This window comes from Desmodus rotundus, chromosome 7 (assembly GCF_022682495.2).
Source record: "Desmodus rotundus isolate HL8 chromosome 7, HLdesRot8A.1, whole genome shotgun sequence".
In the NCBI taxonomy this organism is placed as follows: domain Eukaryota; kingdom Metazoa; phylum Chordata; class Mammalia; order Chiroptera; family Phyllostomidae; genus Desmodus; species Desmodus rotundus.
The window spans coordinates 57,270,169-57,292,994 of record NC_071393.1 but is presented as its reverse complement, the minus strand read 5'-3'; the positions used below and the strand labels follow the sequence as shown (position 1 = coordinate 57,292,994).

Genomic DNA, 22,826 nt, shown 5'->3' with positions numbered 1-22,826 from the left:
CACAGACTTGGCGTAGTGGGGCAACGCTCTGACCAACTGAGCAGCCCACCCAGGGACTCCTGCATTCAGTTTTTACTGTCTTGACTATTTTCATAATGTAGGCCCTGTCATTTGTCTTATGGTGGGATTAGATTCATATGTTTATTTCAAAGAAACCCAAAATAATAGTTCACAAACAAGATTAAAATGTGTTACATTATCACATAAAGAAATAGGTAGCTTCATGCTGCTATGGCTACTCCGTGAACTTAGGATTCTGCTAGCTGCCCACTCAGATTCCTCCTCAGTTGAGTTATTCCGCCAGCTCCAAAATGCCATCAATTCTAGGCAGCAGGATGGAGAAAAAAGACAGCCGACCTCCCTTAACTCACACACTTGTTGGAAGTCACTTGAAGGAATCCTGCAGAGAATGTTTCCCCCAACAAATGGGGGTTCATATCACTAAAGAGGGAAAGGATGGATTTTGGGAGGCAAATCTCTTTCACAGGGAGTATCCTTATTATTTTAGCTGGGGTAGGTGAGGCATAGCGAATGGATACATGGGTTACATGATGTTCAGAGGAGGGCGTGGGCTGTAGAGTTGAGGATCATCAGCATAACAACAGCAAATAGCCATGTGAGTTAATGAGATACTCCAGGGCTTTGATTTCCAATACGGTAGTCACTAGCCATAAGTTTTCATTCAATCTGAATTTAATAAAACTAAAAATTCAGTTCCACTGTTCCCTCTCAGACCCCTCCCACACATATACCACCACAACCCAGCAACATAGGTCGCCCTGCCCTGGTGAATACCTAAGGCTCCGACCATTACTAGGAAACAGTCACGCCAAGAAAAAAAAAAATGGCCCAAATGAAAGAAGAGAGCAAAGCTCCAGAAAAAATACAACTAAGTGACAAAGAGGTGGCCAACGTATCAGATGCACAGTTCAAAACACTGCTAATCAGGATGCTCACAGAAATGGTTGAGTATGGTCGCAAAATGGAGGAAAAAGTGTAGGCTATGCAAAGTGGAATAAAGAAAAATATACAGGGAACAAACAGTGAAGGGAAGGAAACTGGGACTCAAATCAACAGTTTGGAGCAGAAGGAAGAAGTAATCATTCAACCAAAACAGAATGAAGAAACAAGAATTTAAAAAAATGAGGAGAGGCTTAGGAACCTCCAGAACAACTTTAAATGTTCCAATATCTGAATCATAGGGGTGCCAGAAGGTGAAGAAGAAGAGCAAGAAATTGTTTACTTGAAAACATAATGAAGGAGAGCTTCCCCAACATGGCAAAGGAAATAGACTTCCAGGAAGTCCAGGAAGCTCAGAGAGTCCCAAAGAAGCTGGACCCAAGGAGGAACACACCAAGGCACATCATCATTACATTACCCAAGATTAAAGATAAGGAGTAAATCTTAGAAGCAGCAAGAGAAAAGGACACAGTTACCTACAAACGGGTTCTCATAAGACTGTCAGCTGATTTCTCCAAAGAGACCTTACAGGCAAGAAGGGGCTGGCAAGAAGTATTCCAAGTCATGAAAGGCAAGGGCCTATATCCAAGATTACTGTATCCAGCAAAGCTTTCATTTAGAATGAAAGGGAAGATAAAGTGCTTCCCAGATAAGGTCATGTTAAAGAAGTTCATCATCACCAAGCCCTTATTATATGAAATGTTAAAGGGACTTATCTAAGAAAAAGGAGAAGATCAAAACTATGAACAATAAAATGACAACAAACTCACAACTATCAACAACTGATCCTAAAAAAAGAAAAAAACAAACTAAGCAAACAACTAGAACAGGAACAGAATCACAGGAATGGAGACCACATGGAGGGTTATCAGAGGGTAGGGGAAGTGGGGAGAGAGGGAGAAAAGGTATAAGGAATAAGAAGTATAAATGACAGGTACAAAACAGACAGGGGGAAGTTGAGATTGTAGAAGCCAAAGAACTTATATGTATGATGCATGGACATGAAGTAAGGGGGTAGGAATGCTGGTGGGAGGGAGTGTCCAGGGAAGAGGGGGATAAAGGGAGGAAATGGGACAACTGTAATAGCATAATCAATGAAATATATTTAAAAAAAGAAAAATAAAAATTCAGTTCCCCAGTAACTCCAGCTACATTTCAAGTTCTCAAAGGCTGTGAGTGCCTTTGAGCGCACTGGAAAGCACAGCCAGTTGCAGACTGCAGGAAGCTGTAACGGACAGCAGCACTCTAAAGAGAGAATTTAGCAAAGAAAATGAACCTAGTGGTTGGTATTAAAACAGTATTTTTCCACATTAATTTACTGAACTCAAGGTTCATTTTTATTCCCCAGCTTTCTTATTATTGCACTTGCTAATAGTAGGGTGACATTTATTGAACAGTTACTTGAAGGCAGGTTCTGTACAGTAAGCAATACATTATTTAATTTAATGCCCAGCACTCACAAAATGAGTGCTATTATTATCCTCATTTTATAGATGAAGAGATTTAGGCTTTAAATGTGGACAAATTAGGCTACCAAATAATAGACATTTTAGAGATGGAAGTTCTGGAGAATAACTTTGATCTAGCTGAATCCAGGCCTACATATGGACTTTCCAAGGCAATATATCAACTGCAAATAAGTCACATTACCTGTTGCTTTCCACTATTTCTACTTCTTTTTTTTTTGTGGTGTTAAATACATTTGCTAAGAACTTTTTGAATAATTTTGAAGACTAGTTAAGATATTATTAGCCTTGATTGGACTGTATTTCTATAGTCTCACTAAATATGATGCTGTTTATTTGAATTCATTATTCCTTATTTGAAAGAGTATTAAAATTCACGACAGATTGTAAGAGTTGACTTACTAATAACGTCATATCATGTTATTCTTAAAATGATTTACTCAGTTATTTTGTATCACTCTTTTGTATTCTTATGGATTCTAATTTTCTTGACATTTTATTTAGAACTTTTGTATCCAGGAAGCAAAATTAGTATTTCATTAGCTGCATGTGAGTTCTGATTTCAGATATTCTTGGGTTTTCAATTAGCAATAATCGCGCCTTGGATAAACCTCATTGGCTACGATACTGCCACTGCGCAAAGCTAGATATTCTTGGGTTTTAAGTACAATTTTACTGTTAAGTAAATCAGTAATTCCTGGGAATTAATTAACATCTCTATACCTCTGGAAAGGCTTATCACAGTGCCTAGTGAACAGTATGTGCTTAAAAACATTACCCACTCCATTAGTGGGCATGGTCTACACTGCTCCTTTTGTCTTAGTCCGTTTGGACTGCTAAAACAAAGTTTCGAAGACTGGGTAGCTTACAAACAACAGCTCTGGAAGATGGGAAGTCCTAGAGCAAGGTGCTGGCAGATTTGTGTCTAGTGAGAGCCTGTTTCCTGGGTCACAGACAGCCGTCTTTCCCTGTAACCTCACGTGACAGGTGAGGATACTGCTCCCATTCAGGAGGTCCCAACCCCTCGACCTAATCACTTCCTGACACCATCACCTTAAGGGGTTAGGCTTTCAGCACAAATTTTAGGGGACATAAACATTTTTGTTACTGTAATTTCCTTTTCTTTCTTATACTGTCTTTTCCAGGTTTCCATATTAAAATTTTTGCTAGATTTGGACAATTTATTGAACAAAATTTTTAACGTTCATGTGTTCTGAAAGTTTCTGTGTAAGGGATTGACAGAAATTTCACCTAAACTGGCCTACACAATGTTTTTGAAGGGGTAGTAGGAGAGATGGGGAGTAGATTGCATCTTCAACAAATTTCAATTTCTTTCCATCAAAAATGTGCCTGTGTGTGTGAACCACGTAATAAAGAGGACAGTCTAATAAATTCTTACCATCCAAATCATATGATAGTGAAGAAATCTTACTATTAAATTCTATTTCAATACTTAAATGATTTTAATTGTATCTTTGAAGAAAATAGATTTTAATGTAAATGTAGAAATTTAAATTAATAAACTGAGTATTTGCATCCTAACACAATTGGCACACATTTAGTGTGCTAATCCTCATCTTAAATCATAAGGTATTACTTGAAAAAATAAGTAAGCATTAAAGTGGGTATTAAAGACTTTGGACAATCTGTACATTAACTTCCAGTTTGAAATAAGTTAAAAGCTTCAGCCTTTTTAAAAGCTGCTTGTTAATCAGAAGGCCACACGGCAGGATACAATGAATCCTTTCCCTGGACTCTTTTCAGTACTGTTCCCTGATGAACACCGTTACTAAGCCGCGTGCCACATTTACCAAAACATCAGAGGGAAATGAACTTAAGTTGGACATTTAAAATGGAGTTAAACGGATTTGATGACAAGCAGAGAATAGATTAAACTGGTACCAAATAGCCGTTTTAGCCCATTTTCCTAAAGTGTGCTATAAGCATGACAGTAGCACAAGCGCTTCTCAGCAAAACATTCCAAAAGGTGACTTTGCCTGCAGGATTATTACATCTGGTAGAGCTTTGAAGTCATTTTCAAAGGCCATTGTTCTCAACACTCAAAGATCATATCTGCTCTTCTACATTTTTTGGCTTGCTCCACATTTAAAGTAACATTCTTTGGATTATTTCGACACGGCATTATTAAGCCAAACAAACACAGCATCCTTACAACATATTTAAAACAAAGTAGCAAAAGATTCACGGTCAACCACCTAGGACTTTATATTTCAGCTGAGGAAAGAAAATAAAATACTAAAGATAAAAACAGGCCAAGTAGCCTATACCCCAGTCTTAACGAAATACAGATTTGAAGATTGTGAAGGTCGAGGAGAGCTCCAGGCAAGGACCTGGGAGAGTGTACAGATGAAGGAAAATGCAAATCTTGGACTGAAGAAACAGAATTTCTCAGATAGAAGCGCCATGGGGACAGACTTTGAAGAGAAAACAAACGTGGAAGCGAGGGTCCCGAAGGAATCAACATCACTGAAGGGAAGGAGACTGCAGGCAGGCAGTGGGGGTCACAGCGGACGCTTCTATCAGATGGGCTGATGGGCAACTTTGATATTTCAAGTTGAAACTCTAGAATACAATAAGACATAGTGTAGACTCTTCTTAAAATAAAATTTTAACTCATGTTAGTTAAAAAATCGCATATACAAAAGCATATAACAAATGTGTAGTTTAAAGAATATTCATACAGAGTCATTGTACTTTCCATCTAACTGAATAAAAAAAAACCTTATCATTACCTTTGAAGCTGCGTGTGACCCCCCTTCCCCTCCCCAGCTGGGCAGATTAAGTAGTGTTGGTGTTTGGGTGAGATTAGTGCAGTGAGTTCAGGAGCATATAGGGGGAAACACAAAGAGAACAGAGACACTTTAGAGAGCAGTAAGAATCCTGGTGGGTTTAGACTAAGAAAGCAGCAGTAGGAATACAGAAGAACGGAAAAACCTGTAGTTTACTGTTGCATAAGTACTGGAAAACAAATATGACTCAATTTAGTTTTGCTTGTTTATTCTTGCAGTTATAGTTGGGTTTTTTTGCATGGAAGAAACAAAATATTGGTGCCATTAATATCAACAGAAAATAAAGGAAGATAAAGCCTTTTAGACTTGTAGTTTTCGGAATGAGACAGATGAGTGTGAAAACTATGTTAGAAGAAAATGCACGATGAAGCCAAGATAAAGGATAGGGGTTCAAAAAAATTTTCAAAAAGTGGCTGAAGAATTTGAGATGACATAAACCTTTTGAGACGTAAAATGTAGAGCACAAAGTTCAGCTCTGAGGCTTGAGGACTAAGAAGGAGCCAGCTGGAGGGACTGTTAGAAGTGGAAATGCAGGGCCGAGGGAAACCTGGAACGCTCCGTGTCACAGAGGAGGAAACAAGAAATCCTTTGGAGAAGGGTGGTTTGTGTGGCCTGAAAAAACACTTTTGTATTTTTTAATCAGGGCAGTTAGAGACTTCGGGGAGAGGGAGTAAAGGGGCAGAGTCCAGCCTGCTGAAAGCTGAGGAAGAAAAGGATGAAAGAGATAGAAGTGATTGAGCAGGCACTTCTGCCCTCATGCAGAATGCTGAAGGAATCACTATTGATGCTTCTCCTATCTGCAGCAACTGGCATTATAAGGTAACAAAAGTTCACAGTGATGCCTGTGGGTCACTGGAGCAAGAGTGAAATGTCCTTGGAGTGTAGCCATATGATATTCCGGCTGAGGTAACCTACAGCTAGCTCTCTGGCTGCAAGGAGAAGCTGAGGACAGTGCTGAGACCTACATCACCTCTCTCTCTCCTCCCAGGCTCTTTATGCCTTAAGAAGAAGAAATAAAACAATTACATACTTTCTATGTAAGGTATGATCACCATTCATTATTTGCTAGCTGGGGAAATAAAACAACATTGTATGTGATTTTGAGAACATCAAAACCCCTATGTGGCCAGGGCTGACCTGTATGATGATAATGAACGAAGACTAACACAATAAAAAAAAAGTATGCCTGATGCTCTATGTCAAAGTATGGGAGAGAATAGTCTAGTTTAACATAGGCCTAATGAGACGATACACCTACGAAAGAGTCTTACTGGTGTGAACTCTTTAAACTTGCATGCGTCCTTTACCAACTGAGCAATGTTCGCCTGCGAGTTCAGTAACTCGGCCCTCCACAGGCAATCCTGTGAACATCTTCCACAGAAACAGGAAAGGACGGTGGCAACGCCCAGGCTACCTATGTGCCGTCCCTCCTCTAACTTAATTCTACGCTAGGATAACCCAGGGAGAGATACTATGCGTGTTTCCCCTCTCTGGATTCTAATCAGTATGTGTACATAGTCCTTTGCTTTTGGCCAGTGTGGCATGAAAGATTAGACAAGGCAACAGAGAGTCTGTTCTCACAGCTGCGCTGCTTGTGGAGAACCGAGGGGCCATCCTAAGTAGACCCTGTGAAAGTGATTCTAAACAGACAGAGGTAGGGTTCCGCCCTGCTGAGTCTTGCTGTTGAATGAGAATCTTTCACCTCTAACACAGTGGGCTCACTTGGTATCTTTCTGCCTATTCCTTCATTAGAAATCCTCAAGCTCTTCCCTGGCTGGTGTGGCTCAGTGGATTGAATGTGGGCCTGAGAACCAAAGGATTGTGAGTTCGATTCCCAGTCAGGGCACATGCCTGGGTTGCAGGCCAGGTCCCCAGTACAAGGCGTGTGAGAGGCAACCACACATTGAGGTTTCTCTCCCTCTCTTTCTCCTTCCCTTCCCCTGTCTCTATAAAATTTTTTTTAAAAAGAAAGAAATTCTCAAACCCTGAATTCAGCTTGCCCCAGGGACATACATTCCTAAAGAAAATACCTCCTGACACTACCTGACAGGGAACCAAAGCTACCATTTCTGGATACCACAGCACCTTGTTTACTTTCAAGAGGAAGTTAGACTATAATAAACTGGTCAGATTCCAAGAAACTATGTAGACTGCTGCCCTGCACTGTGGGTGGAGCGTTCAGAGGAAAGTTCCCTGAAGGGAAGGGTTTGTGGTCTCTTTAGTATTCCTTGAAGCCTGAGAGGTGAGAGGGGAGGACACCTTTCATGGTATTCTCTCAGCAGCCCCTGGCTTAGGCTACTGCTACTGCCCTCATCAACTTGACCTTTCATGGCACGAGTAAATACATCCACTGCCGCACAGCGAAGATGGCAGTAGAGCAGATAAGACAGTTCTAAGCCATAGCCAGGAACTCACACTCTGGGATCTGAGTCCCGGGCACAAACCTTTGGCTCCTGCTCATCATTTATCTGCTAGGTGACCTTAGGTGAGTGACTTAAGGTCTCTGTGGCTCAGTTTCCTCATGTATCAAGGGAGTTGAGACTAATGTCAGCACCTAATTGGTTCTGAGGTTGGAGCGAACTCTTGTAACAGTCACTATAAGCTATCTTTTATTGTTGTTTGTTATCTTTTTCTTTCCTTCCTACTTTCCTTCTTTCCTCTCTTGTCTGTGTTAGAGCGTGTGAGTGTGTGTGTGTGCACGCATGCACCAGATATATTAAAGTCTGTGAAAGTCCTGCTCTGTGTATCCAAGATCCAGAAATCCAAAAGTCTAAACCCAAATCTCAGAAAAGGCTTTTCCAAGAATACCACCACACAGTGAGATCTGGGACTTTTGAGCTGATGAGGTTTTGGACTTTGGGGGATCTTGGGATATGGTAGTAAGTGTGTCCTGGATGTGAATCTTTGCAGTCCATAAGGAAGACTATGGTAGGGAGAGTAATTAACGCCTCACCCCCCCGCCCCAGTTGTCTACATCTAAAGCCCAAAATCTGTGACTATATTATGGCAAAGAGAAATGAAGGCAGCAGATGAAGTAAGGTTGCTAATCAGCTGATCTTCAACAGTGAGATTATTTTGGATTATCTAGGCTGGCACAGTGCAGTCACCATGGTCCTTAAATGTGAAAGAGAAGCGGAACAGTCAAATGCAGAGTGAAACAGAATGAGGACTCCACTGACTACTGCTGGCTTTGAAGATGGTATGGGCCATGGGCCAAGGAATGCAGGCAGCCTGTAGACACTGGAAAATGCAAGGAAACATATTTTCCCCCGGAGCCTCCAGAAAGGAATGCAGCCCAGCCAACACTTTGATTTTAGCCCAGTGAGACTCATTTGGACTTTTGACCTCCAGAACTAAGATAAATTTGTGATGTTTTAAGCCAATTAGTTCATGGTAATTTATTAAAGCAGAGAAAGAAAACTATTCAAGAGAAGCACAGTTCCATTTATTTCAGCTTAGCTCTGTATAGTTCTGTACTGGTATTTTGGGATAAATTTCCTGCTGCAAATAAAGTATTACTTCCTCTTGTTTGCCTGCTCCCTTGCATATTTTCTTGCCTTCAAAAATGGGAGGCTAATGCATTTTAAAAAGCACCAAACCCTATTTAGTTACTTCCGTCAATTTCTTCCATAGTAAAACTGAAAGTTTTCTTGTGTTACTTTGAAGTCTGCTTCCTGACAATTTGTCTTTTCATGAAAATGATGAATTAACAAGCTCAAGAATAAAAAGAAAAAGAGAGAGAAGCGATTATCCTGGAAAAACTGTTCTGCTTCTGAGTAATCCCAAATTAGTCATCTTTTCATGTGTTCATCACAGAGATGAAGGTGAATAAGATGTCTGTGCCACTGTTACAAAGAATGTCCACATGGGGCTGACCCTGCCTTCCTCCTGTCACCAGGCACGGTTGCATGTGAAAAGTCATGACGACAGGCGTTACTCTCCACTGCATTCTGAGTAATGTAAACCAAGCAGAGAATTTTATTACGTTGAAATTATTAGGAGGGTACTTAGATATGGCAAATGATTATAAAATAAGAAAATGTTACCTCTGAGAAACATTTCCCTTTTGTCATTGTTACACTGTCCTCTATGTAAAACCCCAACCTGCCCTCATGGATCATAGTTCTGATTCTGTGTTTTGGATCCAAATATGCAACATGGCAGAAACTATTTAAGAATGCACGTACTTAACAGTGAAATGCTTTTAGAAGGATCAGTACAAGCCAATAACACTACAAGTACGCTGAGAAAATGAGCAGTTATGCTTTCAAAATTGCTGCGTACAGATGTAATTCTCAACTACACTACCAATGACGTTCTCCGTTGCCAACTATACTGTAAAAAAACACGGAAGGTGAAAACGAGCAATGTGGCCATGGATCACTGCACATAATTTGACAGCCACTAAATCTTAAGGGGTGTGTGTGGACAAGTATTCATGTGACTAAGAAATCAGGTGTGCCATTTGACTAATGGTTCTCTATCCCGCTAGATCATCTAGAAATGTAACTGTCATATCTGGGAATATCAACAAGGTTTGGTATTTTTATGAACTTTTTTATTTTACATCGGTTAAAGTGAGGATACTGAACTATGCATATTAGTAGGAGAAGATAAAAATTAGAAGAATTTTCTTTAACCTCTATCTCAAAGGCTTTTTTAGAGCCTCCCTATGCCTGAAAGGGCAGATCTGGGTTAGGGTGTCATTACAATAATTTTACTTCCCTTTGTAAGTTTCAAATATTCTGAAAAATTAGCTCAGCACCTTCATGTAATAACATCAGACTAGTAATCTCCCTGAAATACCACTTTCATCAATATCACTGTTGCTTAAAATTAAATACCTTTATGTTTCTCACTGCATTATTCATTCAAGAAACATTTGTTGAACAGCAACTACACAGAAGGCACAATGCTAGGGAGTGAAGAGGGAAAGAGAGGTGAGGATGCTCAGAGAAGAGAAGTAGAATACGGTTCTGGTGCTCGTGGAGCTTATTCTGGTCGAACAGAAGACATAAAATGTGTATGAAAACTACACTAGACAGAATGCGACAAACACTGGAACAGTGGAGGGAGAACTTTATGCAGAACATGGCATCTCAGGTGCATTCTGAAGGGTAAATGTGAACCTTAAAAGGCAAAGCTGGTAAGAGGCCGAGAGTCCAGACATAAAAACATGCCCAGAATCAGAAAAGCAAAGGGCAGTTCAAGGAGCAGAGCTGTTCAGTTTGGTTCGATCACGGGCTACCCGAAGGAGATGTACGGAAGCGTGTCAGGGATAAGTTGGAAGGTGAGTCAGGGCTTACATAGAGAAGGTTGGATGCCTGATTAGGAAAACTATATTCAGCAAGGAGAAATCGGAGGCTTCAGAACAGAGGTAGTGGCAGATTATGGCCAGGTTTTGGAAACATTAACATGTAGGACAGTCTGCAGAAAGGATGGATTGCAGAGGGACAAGGACACCAGTTGAAAGGAGTTATAGAGGCTGTAGCAGTGGAAACAAAAGAGAGAGATACATACAAGATATATACTTGACATGTAATGTGATCATAAGTTTCTGAGAAAAAAGCAGCAAAGTGCCGCTGAGCTCTTACACGGACCTAGAAACCAGTTAGCAAGGATGACAGAGCACCAGCAGGAGGTGTGAGCTGAGCAGGGGGAGCGAGGAGTTCTGTTCTGGACCTGTTGCACTAAGACTGCCTGTGGGGTGGGCATGTCCAGCAGATAAAAATGTGCTTTAGGAGGGACATTAGAGGAGAGACTGAGATTGGAGAAGTCACCCACCACACAGGCAGTTTTGAAGACGTGGGAGTGAAGAGCTCACCAGCAGAAAGAGTAAAGAGCCAAATGGAGGTCTTCGAGGGAGGGAAGAGCCACAGTCAAAGAGTTATATGGGTTTACTAGGATGCTTGTAAGAGAAAAGAACATTCGAAGCCTACTGAAAAGGCTGTGCAGGACGGAATGGACGACGACTAGGAAGGAAAGACCGTGCTCCTTGTGTGGGGCTAAGGAGGGCTGTTCAGAGCTAAAAGTTCTGAAAATATACTTGGCTTCTCACAGTAATCACACCTCTAAGACTGTTAGCAAAATAAGGCATACAATTTTTTCCAGTGGACTAGCAGTTTAAGCTTATTTTAGAAGGCTTTCTTGCCTTTTTTTTCCTTTGACTTCTGAATTCTGAAGTTTTTCTTCCTTTAGAGGGAGTATTCTACAACAAGTTTCTTTCAAACAAAGCTTTACTTTTCTTGGTTAAATAAAGAAAGAAACCATTCTTCTTGAGAGTAACATTTAGGCAAACTCTAACATGTACGCCACTTGAATTTCCTGGCTCCCATCGGTCTGGCAGGATTCCTCAGGCCACAGGCTCGATGCGACTTCTTGCCATTTCCCACTCAAAGTGCAAAGGAGCAGGCCACTGGGCAGAAAGCTGGCTGCCCGTGGGCTTAGGGACACCTTATTTGTATCGAGGACATCTAACTTAATGACTGCTAGGAAGTGCCTCTTTCCCCTGCCTTTGAGGGCTAGCTTTCAGCTTGTCTAAATATGTTCCACAATTTTACTCCGAATGTATCTGAGAAAGTAAATGCCAAACTAAATGCATTTAAAACTTCCACAGTCTCCAATGAAGTTCAGTCTGATAGAAATGATAGCATAGCACACTCAAACTACTAAAAAGTTTCATTTTGGTGAAAAAAAACCCCAACAACAATGAAGCTCTTTACAAAGGAACTCTCCTTATATGCCATAAACATATATCATCAAGTTTTTTTTTAACAAATTAGCATCATCCATGTCTCTGAAATATTAAACTAAAAATGTTCTGACATAATCACAGTTCTACGTTCCCCTCTGAGGTTAATAAGGAAAGTGCTCCTTTAATTTCATGGAGATGAGACTGACATTACAAACTCTGTTACGACACAGGGGGTATTTTATTCAACTTTGCCTTCACCTTATTCATGATACTTTCCATGAATTGAACAAAACTGTGGATGGTTTAGATTCCCAATCCTGTGATCAACACACTGACATATTTTCCAGTGAAGATGATAAATCTTTCAAGGCGTGTGGATCTTTAGTGTAAGACTTTGGAGATGGACAGCTGTAATTCAGAGAATGAGCAAAGCTGTATCCCTATCCTCGCTTGATGCCTGTACGTTAGCACTCTTCTCTGTGCGATACTGGACCAACTAACTATGATTCAAACTTCAGATGTTTATGCTGAGGGAAAAAAGTTTCTATTTTGGACTGTATAGCTTTCATCAGCATTTAGTTTTAGAAACAGAAACTTTTTTAACTCAGAATTTCTAACAGTAAGACAGATTCTCTTTTTGATGATGACAGCTGATTTGGGGAAATGTTTATTTCCATTTTAAAGTCTTCAAAGACACACATATAATAACTTTCTATAGTAAGAGTATTATAAAGGGGAAGACACACAGTTTTGGATTTAGTTCGCTCAATTCTTACAAAAGGCTGCTTAGTTTCTTTAAGAGTTTTGTGAAATGGGATACAGAGCCTCCATCCCACTGACACCTTGGAACATCCTCCTCCCCTCTTCTCCCCTTAATCTGAATCCTTCTGAGTGGAGCGTTTGCTCCCCAGTTCAGCTGGTGACACACTCGTTTCCTGTGCCGGACTCGCTGGCGGACTGGCAAGTGCCAGGGTTCTCACGCCAGGTCTCTGGGTGCAGGCGCTCTGAGGAGGGACTACAGGAAGGGTGGGCAGCTGCGAAGGGCAGCAGAGCGTTTAGCTGGTGCCCTACATTCCAACATGTTCGCCAACTGTGGCAACTGTGCTGCTTCAGCCTTCTTCACACTCGGGATGCTCTGTGTACCCAGTTCTGATGCGTGAATCTTATCCTCACTGTCTGTACTAGGGTCTGTGTCTAGGTAACCCTCTCTGTATCAGTTACCCCATCTTGATTTTGCCAGGTTTCCTCCCAGAGGGTTGGGCTGGAGCCTTGCTATTATCTGATAACGTGTTCTGGATTCCCAGTCAGGGGCTTTGCCTAGAGGCCAGGTAACTCTGCTGGCCAATTACCAGCTGTGTTACCTTGGCTGAACTCATAAACCAATCTGAGCCTCAGTTTTTTCATCTGTAAATGGGAATGATAATCACATCACTTACCTAAGAGAATATTTTGAGGATTCCTTGTTTTGTGATTAGAGCAATACTTGGCACAAACGCTCAACAAGAAAAGCTAGCGTCATCACCTTTCTGTCTCCCTGGGGTTAGACAGGGCTGACTGATGCTGACTGTGGATGGCACAGAACTTAACATGAGCTGACTGCTAATAACATGTCAAAATTTTGTTTTCAGAACCTTTTTCTGCCCATTCCTACAGCTCAGTACATTTACTTCATTCTCCACAGCCTGGCCTTGAACACCCCCTCCCTGCCCCAGATTCTGGGACCTGCTAGCCTGAGCTGTCCTGAGGCAGGAGTCATGCCCTGTTCAGCCACCACCTACTCTTTGTGCCTTTCTTGAGGCCCATGTCTCCATCTGCAACATATTCACTCTCATAATATGGGCTTTTACAAAATTCTTAGAATAGAGAACGTCTTGAACATTCTTTTACAACACACTCATCTCTTACGTAAAGTACTTGAGGTTATTTTACCAGCTGTACCAAAGTCTAGTTGATACTGGGTATCTTAACGTGTTGGTGGCAAGAGAAACTGACTGAAATCAGGAGTGGAGAGAAAGAGGGGAAGGAATTAATTGTGTATATACTTATCTCTTTACAACACCTATAAAGACTAGGTATCTCCAGAGGCTCAAAAATTTTGCTAACTTCTTCAAGTCAACGGCGTCAGGCCCAAGCTCATCTAAGACTCTATCACAGGTTGTTACAGGCCTAGTGAAGCCCCAGCAGAGTGGAAAGGGGGCTCCGAATATGGACAGTCCTCCAGATATCTAAATACCGGAATTATCATTGTTAATTGTGTGTTTATGTGCCATTTGTCTTCTGGTCACTTTCCCTGTTACTTAGTAACTGCTAGGAGTCTAATGTTGCAACTAATCACACCTGCACAATTCACCTATGCCTAATGCTCAACATCCGTCACTGCCGTTAGTAGAGAAACTCACAAACATGCCCTCCTAAACATGTCCATGTGTGTATTTATTTGCTGTCTTTAAAACTACTTCGTATTCATAAGCTGATTTCACCTGCCCAACCCTTGTATTAGTTTCCTATTGCTGCTGTATCACAAACTTATAGCTGAAAACAGCACACACGTACTGTCTTAGAGCTCGGGGAGTTAGAAATCCAAAATGGGTCTCAGTGGAATAAAATCAAGGTGTCAGCAAGCTGTGTTCCTCCTGGAGTCCCTAGGGGAGAATCAGCTCCTTGCCTTTCCAGCTATTCCAGAGGCAGCCAGCGTTCCTTGGCTCCTGACCCATTCCCCCAGCTTCAAAGCCAGTAAAGTCAGGCCAAGTTCTTGTCATGCTGCCATTCCTCTGGTTCTGTGTTTCACCTCTCTCCTCTATATTTAAGGACCCTTGTGACTACATTGGATCCACCAAGATAAACCCAGGGTAGTCTCCTAATTTTAAAGTCAGATGATTAGCAACTTTAATTCCATCTGCAAGCTGAATTCTCCTTTGTCACATAACCCAACATATTCATGGGTGCCGGCGGTTAGCACATGGTGTCTTCGGTAGATCAGTACCACTATCCTCATGAGTTAGGTGGAGGTGAGGGCTTCTCCTGGAATGGATGAGGAAAATGAAATGAGAACAATTATGTCACTTGCCCACGGCACAGTCACAAGCAAAGGCTTATGACAAGTTATCCTGATATGCAATGTAGTGAAAAGGTGCTCTCATCACAAACTCATTTGTCCCTGAAACTTTTAAACACAGACTTCTCTCTCTTCTCACTGTCTGGGTGAGGTACTGTATTCCCCTGGTGTAACTATCATATAACTGTCTATACTCCGCTAGTCCCAGTATGTCATGAGCTTCAGATCTGCACTACCAGCTACCTACGACACAGTTCGTTCACTCAGTTCACAGAAGCCTTAGATGGAATATATTTAAAACCAAACTCACCGATTTCTTATGTTTCTCTTCCTCAGTGTCTTATTTTAATTTGGTCAAATTGCCCATACTCCAAACATGGATGTCCTCCTTGTGTCTGTCTTCTTTTCTGTCTCCAAATACCCAATAACCGTCTCCTACTCTCACACCCTGTCTACTTTTCTCCAATTCTACTGCTGTGCCTGAAGCCACCACCATCATCTCTTACCTGGATTCCAGCTTCAGCATTTTTTCCCACTTTTCACTCTTGCCCCCTTTCTTGTTCTACTCGCAGTACTGCAGCAAGAATGTAACCACTGCTTATAACCTTCAGTTTGTTTATCTGTTCAACCTCATCTAACTCTCCTAACCTTGGACTCCTCACTCCAGCATCACAGAAAAATTTTCATTTTGTGAAATGCAGACACACTCTCTTGCTCCCAGCCTTTGAGTGTCTGATTTCCTCAGAATGCTATTCCTACCCTCTCCTCTGGCTGAGTTCTATTTGCCCTTCAGTTGCAGCTTAAACTTCACTGTCTTCCCTTGGCTTCCCTTTTCTTCTTAGTCTGGGTAGGTATCTTCCCCATCTGCTTGTCTTCACCACAGCACTGTGGGAAACCTGTCTGGTGACGTGCTTACTCCTAATTTGGCTCTAAGTCTCACAATGGCAGCTGTGTGGCTCTGTGGAACACCATTTTATCTTCATCGTGGCACAGTGCTTGGCACACAGTGGGTGCTCGTACACCTTTGTGACATAAATAAATGGCATTTTCATTTCATTAAGGCCCAAAGTTAAATGGAGTTAAAAGGAATGCAGTTCTTTTCCTTACAATTCTATTGGGGTCTTTATACATCCGGTCTCCTCTATTTTTCTGCATCCTTAAAATTCATAATCAAACCAGCTGGGCAATCAGGCCAGTTCCCATGGCCATTGATTATTCTATCCAGCCTACAAGTAAGTAACTCGGCTGTACCTTAAAATCTCTTGTTTTTTTCTTTTTTTTAAAGCATGCACATGCTAGATGATATCTAAAGAAAGTGAATAAGTTGGGAATGGTGAAGCATACATATTTTTTAATTATTTTTAATTTTTAAGTATATTTTATTGATTATGCTATTGGAGTTGTTCCATTTTTTCCTCCCCTTTATACCCCTCTGCCCTCCACCCACCCCACCAGCACCACCCCCCCCCCCCGCCCCTTAGTTCATGTCCATGGGTCATACATATAAGTTCTTTGGCTTTTCCATTTCCTATACTATTCTTAACCTCCCCATCTATTTTGTACCTACCAATTAATAAGCAGCCCAAGTTTGAAACCACTACTGTGGGCTAATTTAAAAACACTCCCATGAGAATAACGGTTTGCTGAGAGCATATGGTCCATGGTGACCTCAACAGCTCGAGGCCCACAATGCCCTGCAAAGCGTGACCAAAACAGTAGCAATAAGAGAACAGTTCTATTCCATCGAGACAGCATGTCATACTGAGGCTAGCACTTTGAGGAGGGGAACTTGTTGGATTAACAATGTACAAAGGATTAAATATGATTGTTGATCACTTCTTCAGCACTTAATATTTATATAATTATAACAACAAACTCCTTCGACTTGTCATCACCATATCACAGAGAAAGGGATACATTTCCACCAAACTATGAATGTGTATTTATAATGGTCTGAGCTAGAATATAGCTATGGGACCTTAAAAAAGAGGTTTCTGCCTCTCCACCACCAACCTTAACACAGAGGCATCCTTGATCCAGCGCACACACAACTTTTTTTTACAGATGCGCACATGCAATTCTAGGCAAGTGCTCCACCGGAATAAGTAGCATGTTAAACTTTTACAGATGCATATAAATGCAGTATTTTTTAAATTTTATTTATTTATTTTTAGCAGGAGGAGAAGGAGGGGAGAAAGAGAGGGAGAGAAACATCAGTGTAAGAAAGAAACATCAATTGGTTTGCCTCTCATATGTGCCCCAGCCGAGGACAGAACATGCAACCCAGGTATACGCCCTGACTGGGTATTGAATAGCGACCTTTGGCTTTGCAGGACAACGCCCAACCAACTGAGCCACACTGGCCAGGGCTAAATACAATATTTTGAATGTAAATCTTAACCCTCACAGCCAAGCTCTGAATACTACTTAAATCTTCTTACAACGGTACTGTGTACTTGAGATAGTTAATTTACAAATTAGCTCTGTAACAATAATCTGGGTGAGGCAGTTTAGGAATGTAAAAAAAATGTCTTCGAATAGAGTTCACAACAGACTTCACACTAAATTTTAAAATTCTGCTCAAAACTAGCAGCCTTGAGTCCAAATGTACCTGTTGATTCAATTCTACCTTTTTTAAAAATTGAATTTATTGGGGTGATATTGGTTCATAAAACCATACATGTTTCAAGTGCACAACTCAACAAAACATCATCTCTATATTGCACTGTGCACCCATCACCCAAAGCAAAGTCCTTCCCGTCCACTTATCCCCTCTTTTCCCACCTGCACCTCTTCCTATCCCCTTATTCTTCTGTCTATCCCCACACTGTTGTCCATGCATGTATCATATATACGCGTCCAATTTAGTTACTGTGGAATATTAGTCAGCATAAGAGGAAACCGTTGCGGTGATTTGGCAAACCACTGCAAGTCTGGAAGTTATTTGAACTTCCCAATAACTTCCAGTCATAAAAATCTCTTATTTATCAGCCTATATCTAAGGACACAATGACAGTGTTTTCTGGAAAGGCCAGAGGGGAAGGGTGGGAATATTAAGTGCTAATGGAGTAGCATTCAGAGTATCCTGAATTGAGGGAAGTTGAGGATGGTGAATAAGTGTTACATCAGACAACTGCCATCTTTATAAAAAACTCTGCATATTGTTTCCACTAATTTATATTTAAACTCAACTTTCATTACAAAAATTCATTCCAGTTGTCCCATCTTAACAAGCATTTTTAAGTCCTGTTTTGAATGACTACCAAATTTTTCAGTTTTCTCTCCTCTCAACAAAAACAATTCTTTTAAAGCACCCACAAGAATGGTTATTCTATGAAGTTTTCTTTGATTAAAACCTAGTCCTAAAGTCACTGTGCTCTTTTGCTTTCAAAACACAAATGAAGTCAAGTGCTAAGACCATCTGGAGCTCTAGAGACACTTAATGTTTAGTTCACTGTGTACACAGAGAGATTTAAAGGCAGGAATTGTCTTTCTCTAACTGGCTTATTTCACTTTGCACAATAATCCCCAGGTCCATCCATGCTGTCACAAAAGGTAAGAGTTCCTCCTTTTTTATGGCCAAGCAGTATTCCACAGTGTAAATGCACCATGGTTTTTATCCACTCATGTACTGACAGACATGTGGGTTGTTTCCAAATCTTAGTTACTGTAAAATAGTGCTGCTATGAACACTGGGGTGCAAATAGACTTTCAAATTGGTGTTTCAGGATTCTTAGGATACATTTCCAGAAGTGGGATCACTGGGTCAAAAGGCAGCTCCATTTTTAATTTTTTGAGGAAAATTTGATTCAGTTTTTCACAGTGGCCACACCAATCTGCATTCCCACCAGCAACGCACAAGGCTTCCCTTTTCTCTACATTCTCACCAGCTCTGGTCGTTGGTTGATTTATTCAGGATGGCCATTACGACAGGCGTGAGGACGGTATCTCACTGCGGCTTCCATCTGCATCTCTCTGATTAGTGGTGTTGAACATTTTTTATATGTCTGTTGGCAATCTGTATGTCCTCTTTGGGAAAGTGTCCATTCAGGTTCTTTTACCATTTTTTTTAATTGGGTTGTTTGTCTTCTTGGTGTTGAGCTGTATAAATTCTTTATTATTCTAGAAATTAACCCATTATCAGAAGTAACACTGGCAAATATGTTCTCCTATTCAGGGGGTTCCCTTTTCATTTTGCTGATGGAAAGACAAATACCATATGATCTCACTTATATGTGGAATCTAATGAACAAAAATAAATTGATAAACAAAATAGATACAGAGGCATGGATACATGGAACAGACTGACAGCTCTCAGAGGGGAGGGATATTAAATAAAATAAATAAATACATATTTATCTATTAATTCTCTTACTGTTGTTTAATTACAGTTGTCTCCATTTCCCCCATTACTCTCCTCTGCCTTACCCACATCCACCTCCCACATTCAAACCTTCCCTATTAAATTAAATATAAATATAATATAGTAAACAATATATAGTATACTTAATATAAATACATAAGTATAAATTATATATATATGTATGTGTGAGGTCTGTCCAGAAAAAGTCCAGCCATTTTTAATATAACAAGAACAGTTTGAGCAACATTGATGTAATCTGGCAGCCAAGGAGAGTGGACTGGAATGCCCATAGGTGAACAATGACAACTTCACTGTACTAGTCAGTGGAGGCAGTAGATGCCATGGAATGAGCATGTGTACTGTGTGGCTGTCACATACAAAATGACTGAGCAAGTACAGCAATGAACCCACATCAAATTTTGTGTTAAGTTTGAACATTCCTCCACAGAAACCACTGGGATGATTCAGAAAGCCACAGCTATGGGCAAATGGTGATTGGCAGTTTTACCACTACAACGTGCCTGCTCATGCATCACATCTTGTACAGAGTTCTTTGGTGAAACATCAAATCTCCTGGGTGACTCAGCCCTCCTGCAGCCCAGATTTGGTGGCCTGCAGCGTCTGGCTTTTCCAAACACTAAAATCACCTTTGAAAGGGAAAAGATTTCAGACCATTGATGAGATTCAGGAAAATAAGATGGGGCAGCTGATGGTGATTGGGAGAGCTGTGTGGGGTCCCAAGGTTTCTATTTTGAAGGGGACCGAGGTGTCATTGTCCTATGTACAGTATTTCTTGTATCTTGTATCTTCTTCAATAAATGTCTCTATTTTTCATACTACATGGCTGGACACTTTCTGGACAGACCCCAACAAATATGAAAACAAATATTTTCCAATAAAGAAGTGCAGACCATATGCAATCAAGCAATTCTTCTATGGACATTTTATTAAACTATCGATCAGTAATACAATGAAGAATGGACTTTGAAATCTGTTATCTGGTAATGGACTTGTGTGTTACTGTAATACAAATGACAAACATCTGTCATTTATTTAGAGACAATGTCTGGAGAGCATCTGAGCTCACCAAGCAGTGCAGAATGGTGCCCTCACTAACTGGTTAAACTCTAAAGACACTGTACCTCATGCTGTCACTGTTTAATGCTGATCTTAAGTCATGAATTTGGAGTTTTGTGTTCTAAAGCCCATCAAGGCTGAATTTTGGTGGGCAACAGCTGTTGAAAATAGTTATATTTGATACTTTTTGCTACAAATATGGGTCAAATCACTCCATTTATTGTCTCATAGTTATAGCAAATATAAAGGTCTCATAACTAATACCACTTGCAGGGAACCCAGAAATCCATGCAAGAACATAGGAATGTGTCATAGCCAAGTTTATATTTCATCATGACTGGACCCTGGAGTGCCCAGATACTGGCTCAGCATTATTTGTGGGCATGTGAAAGGATACTTCCCCATGAGATTAGCATTTAAGTTGGTAGACTGAGTAAAGCAGACTGCCTTTTCCAGTGTAAGTGGACATTATCCTATCCATTACGGACCTGCATAAAACAAAAAAGTGGACAAGAGAGAATTCACTCTGCATAGTGAACTTGCACACTGGCCTTCTGCCCTCAGAATGGCACTTACACCACTGGCACTCTTGTTCTCAGGCTTTTGTACTTGAACTAGAACTACACCAACAGCTTTCCTGGTTTTCTGGCTTATAGACAGTACACTGTAACTCTTCTCAGCTTCTACAATCACATTAGCCAACTCCTCATAACAAAGTCTTCATACATATGTCTATATATCTACACACATAAAGACAGATATGCATCTGCCTATGTATCTTTTTATATATGTGAAGAGATTTATTGTAAGGATTATAATTACATATAACTACACACTAATTATGTTGTAACCATAATGTATATTATATGAAAGAGACTTATTATAAAATATATTATAATTATATATAACACATAACTATGCAATAATATTAGAGAAATTATGGATGGATGGATAGGTAGATAGAGAGAGAGAGAGACAGAGAGAGAGAAAGTATCAGGGATCTTAGACAGAAAATATTCAAATGTGTGCCTAGGGAAGAACTCACGGACAAGGGGTCATTTGGGTGAGAGTGAAGAAAATAAGAGAGTAAGCTAGGCAGGTATCTGGGTCAAAAGTGTTCCAGGCAGAAAGAACAGCATGCACATGAGGCCGGAGTGGACTTGGTGTGTTCAAAGAATAGTTAAGAGACCAGCCTAGCATTTTATTAGGTCATCTAGCTGTTGTTGTGAATAGACTATATGGAGGGGGCAAGGACAGAGGCAGATGACAGAAGACACTGGCTTGAACCAGGGGGGAAAACAGTAGGTAAAGAGACAAGTGATCAGCATCTCGATATGTGTAAGAAGGCAGAGAAGATATGATTTGATAACAGATCTGTTATCAAATATAGGGTATGAAAGAGAGCAAAGATGACTGCAAATTTGTAGTCAGAGCCACAGAAAGCATGGAGGTACCACTGACTGAGAAGGGGAGAGTTAGCGGGTAGCAGGTCTGGGGGAAACTAACAGGAAGTCAGCTCTGGAGCTGCTTTTGCAAAGCTCATTGGACATTCCAACTGGAGATGCTGAGTAGGCAGCTGGACATGAGAGTCTGGACTTCAGGGGAGACACTTTCAAACTGGAAAGAGTTTAGAATGAATCTTTAGGAGAATATCATAAAAGAGGAAGACTGCCAGGCAAAGGAAACTAGCATGCACTACTGCAGATTTTAAAATGATGGAAGGGACTGGGACAGTGACAGACCAATAAATTCAAAATGTAAATTTCTCACTAGATTATAGGGCAAGTTGAGAGCACTAAGGGAAAAGTGTTAATTAGTCGATTGATCTGAACCAGATGAAGTCACTTTGTCTTGGAAGAGTCTTCTATAGGTGTTCTTTTTGGTAGGTGCTGGAAGATGAGAGAATAACCAGAACGTAAAGTATCTTGTTTTTCAAGAAACGCATGTCAGAGTGCCTCAGGCTAGCCCAATAAATTTTAAAAACAAAACAAAAAACTAAGAGCTGCATATTCAGCATATAGATTGCGGACTCCTGGATTCATGTCCATCCCCAGGAAAGTACCCAACGACACTCCACAGAGCCACATACTTGCCTATATATGTGCGTTATGTACTAGATCTTTAGGTCCTGTTTTTTTCCGAATCAGTATTTTGGATGAAGAGATGAAAGGCATCAGTTATGAAATATAAAGTATTATATACAAAGGTAGGAAAACACAGGTATTTATGAGACATGAAATTCACATTTCTCAAATTTTGAAATAAGATCTGGATTACATACTAAGTTGATTCCTTTGTCTCACATTTATTAGGTTCATACTTTTAAATGTCTAGAAAAAGTGCGAATGGTTTCCAAGTTCCTGTGGGCACGATGGAAATTTCCAAATTTAGATAGCAGTGA

At 40.6% G+C, this 22,826-nt stretch overlaps 1 protein-coding gene and 1 pseudogene across 2 annotated transcripts in view; both read right to left on the bottom strand.

Annotated features, from left to right (window-relative positions):
- PRKD1 (protein kinase D1) overlaps window positions 1-22,826 on the bottom strand; it is a 313,565-nt gene that overhangs the window by 91,007 nt on the left and 199,732 nt on the right. The gene's annotated exons all lie outside the window — the stretch shown is intronic.
- On the bottom strand, window positions 2,999-3,071 carry LOC112296607 (U4 spliceosomal RNA; annotated as a pseudogene).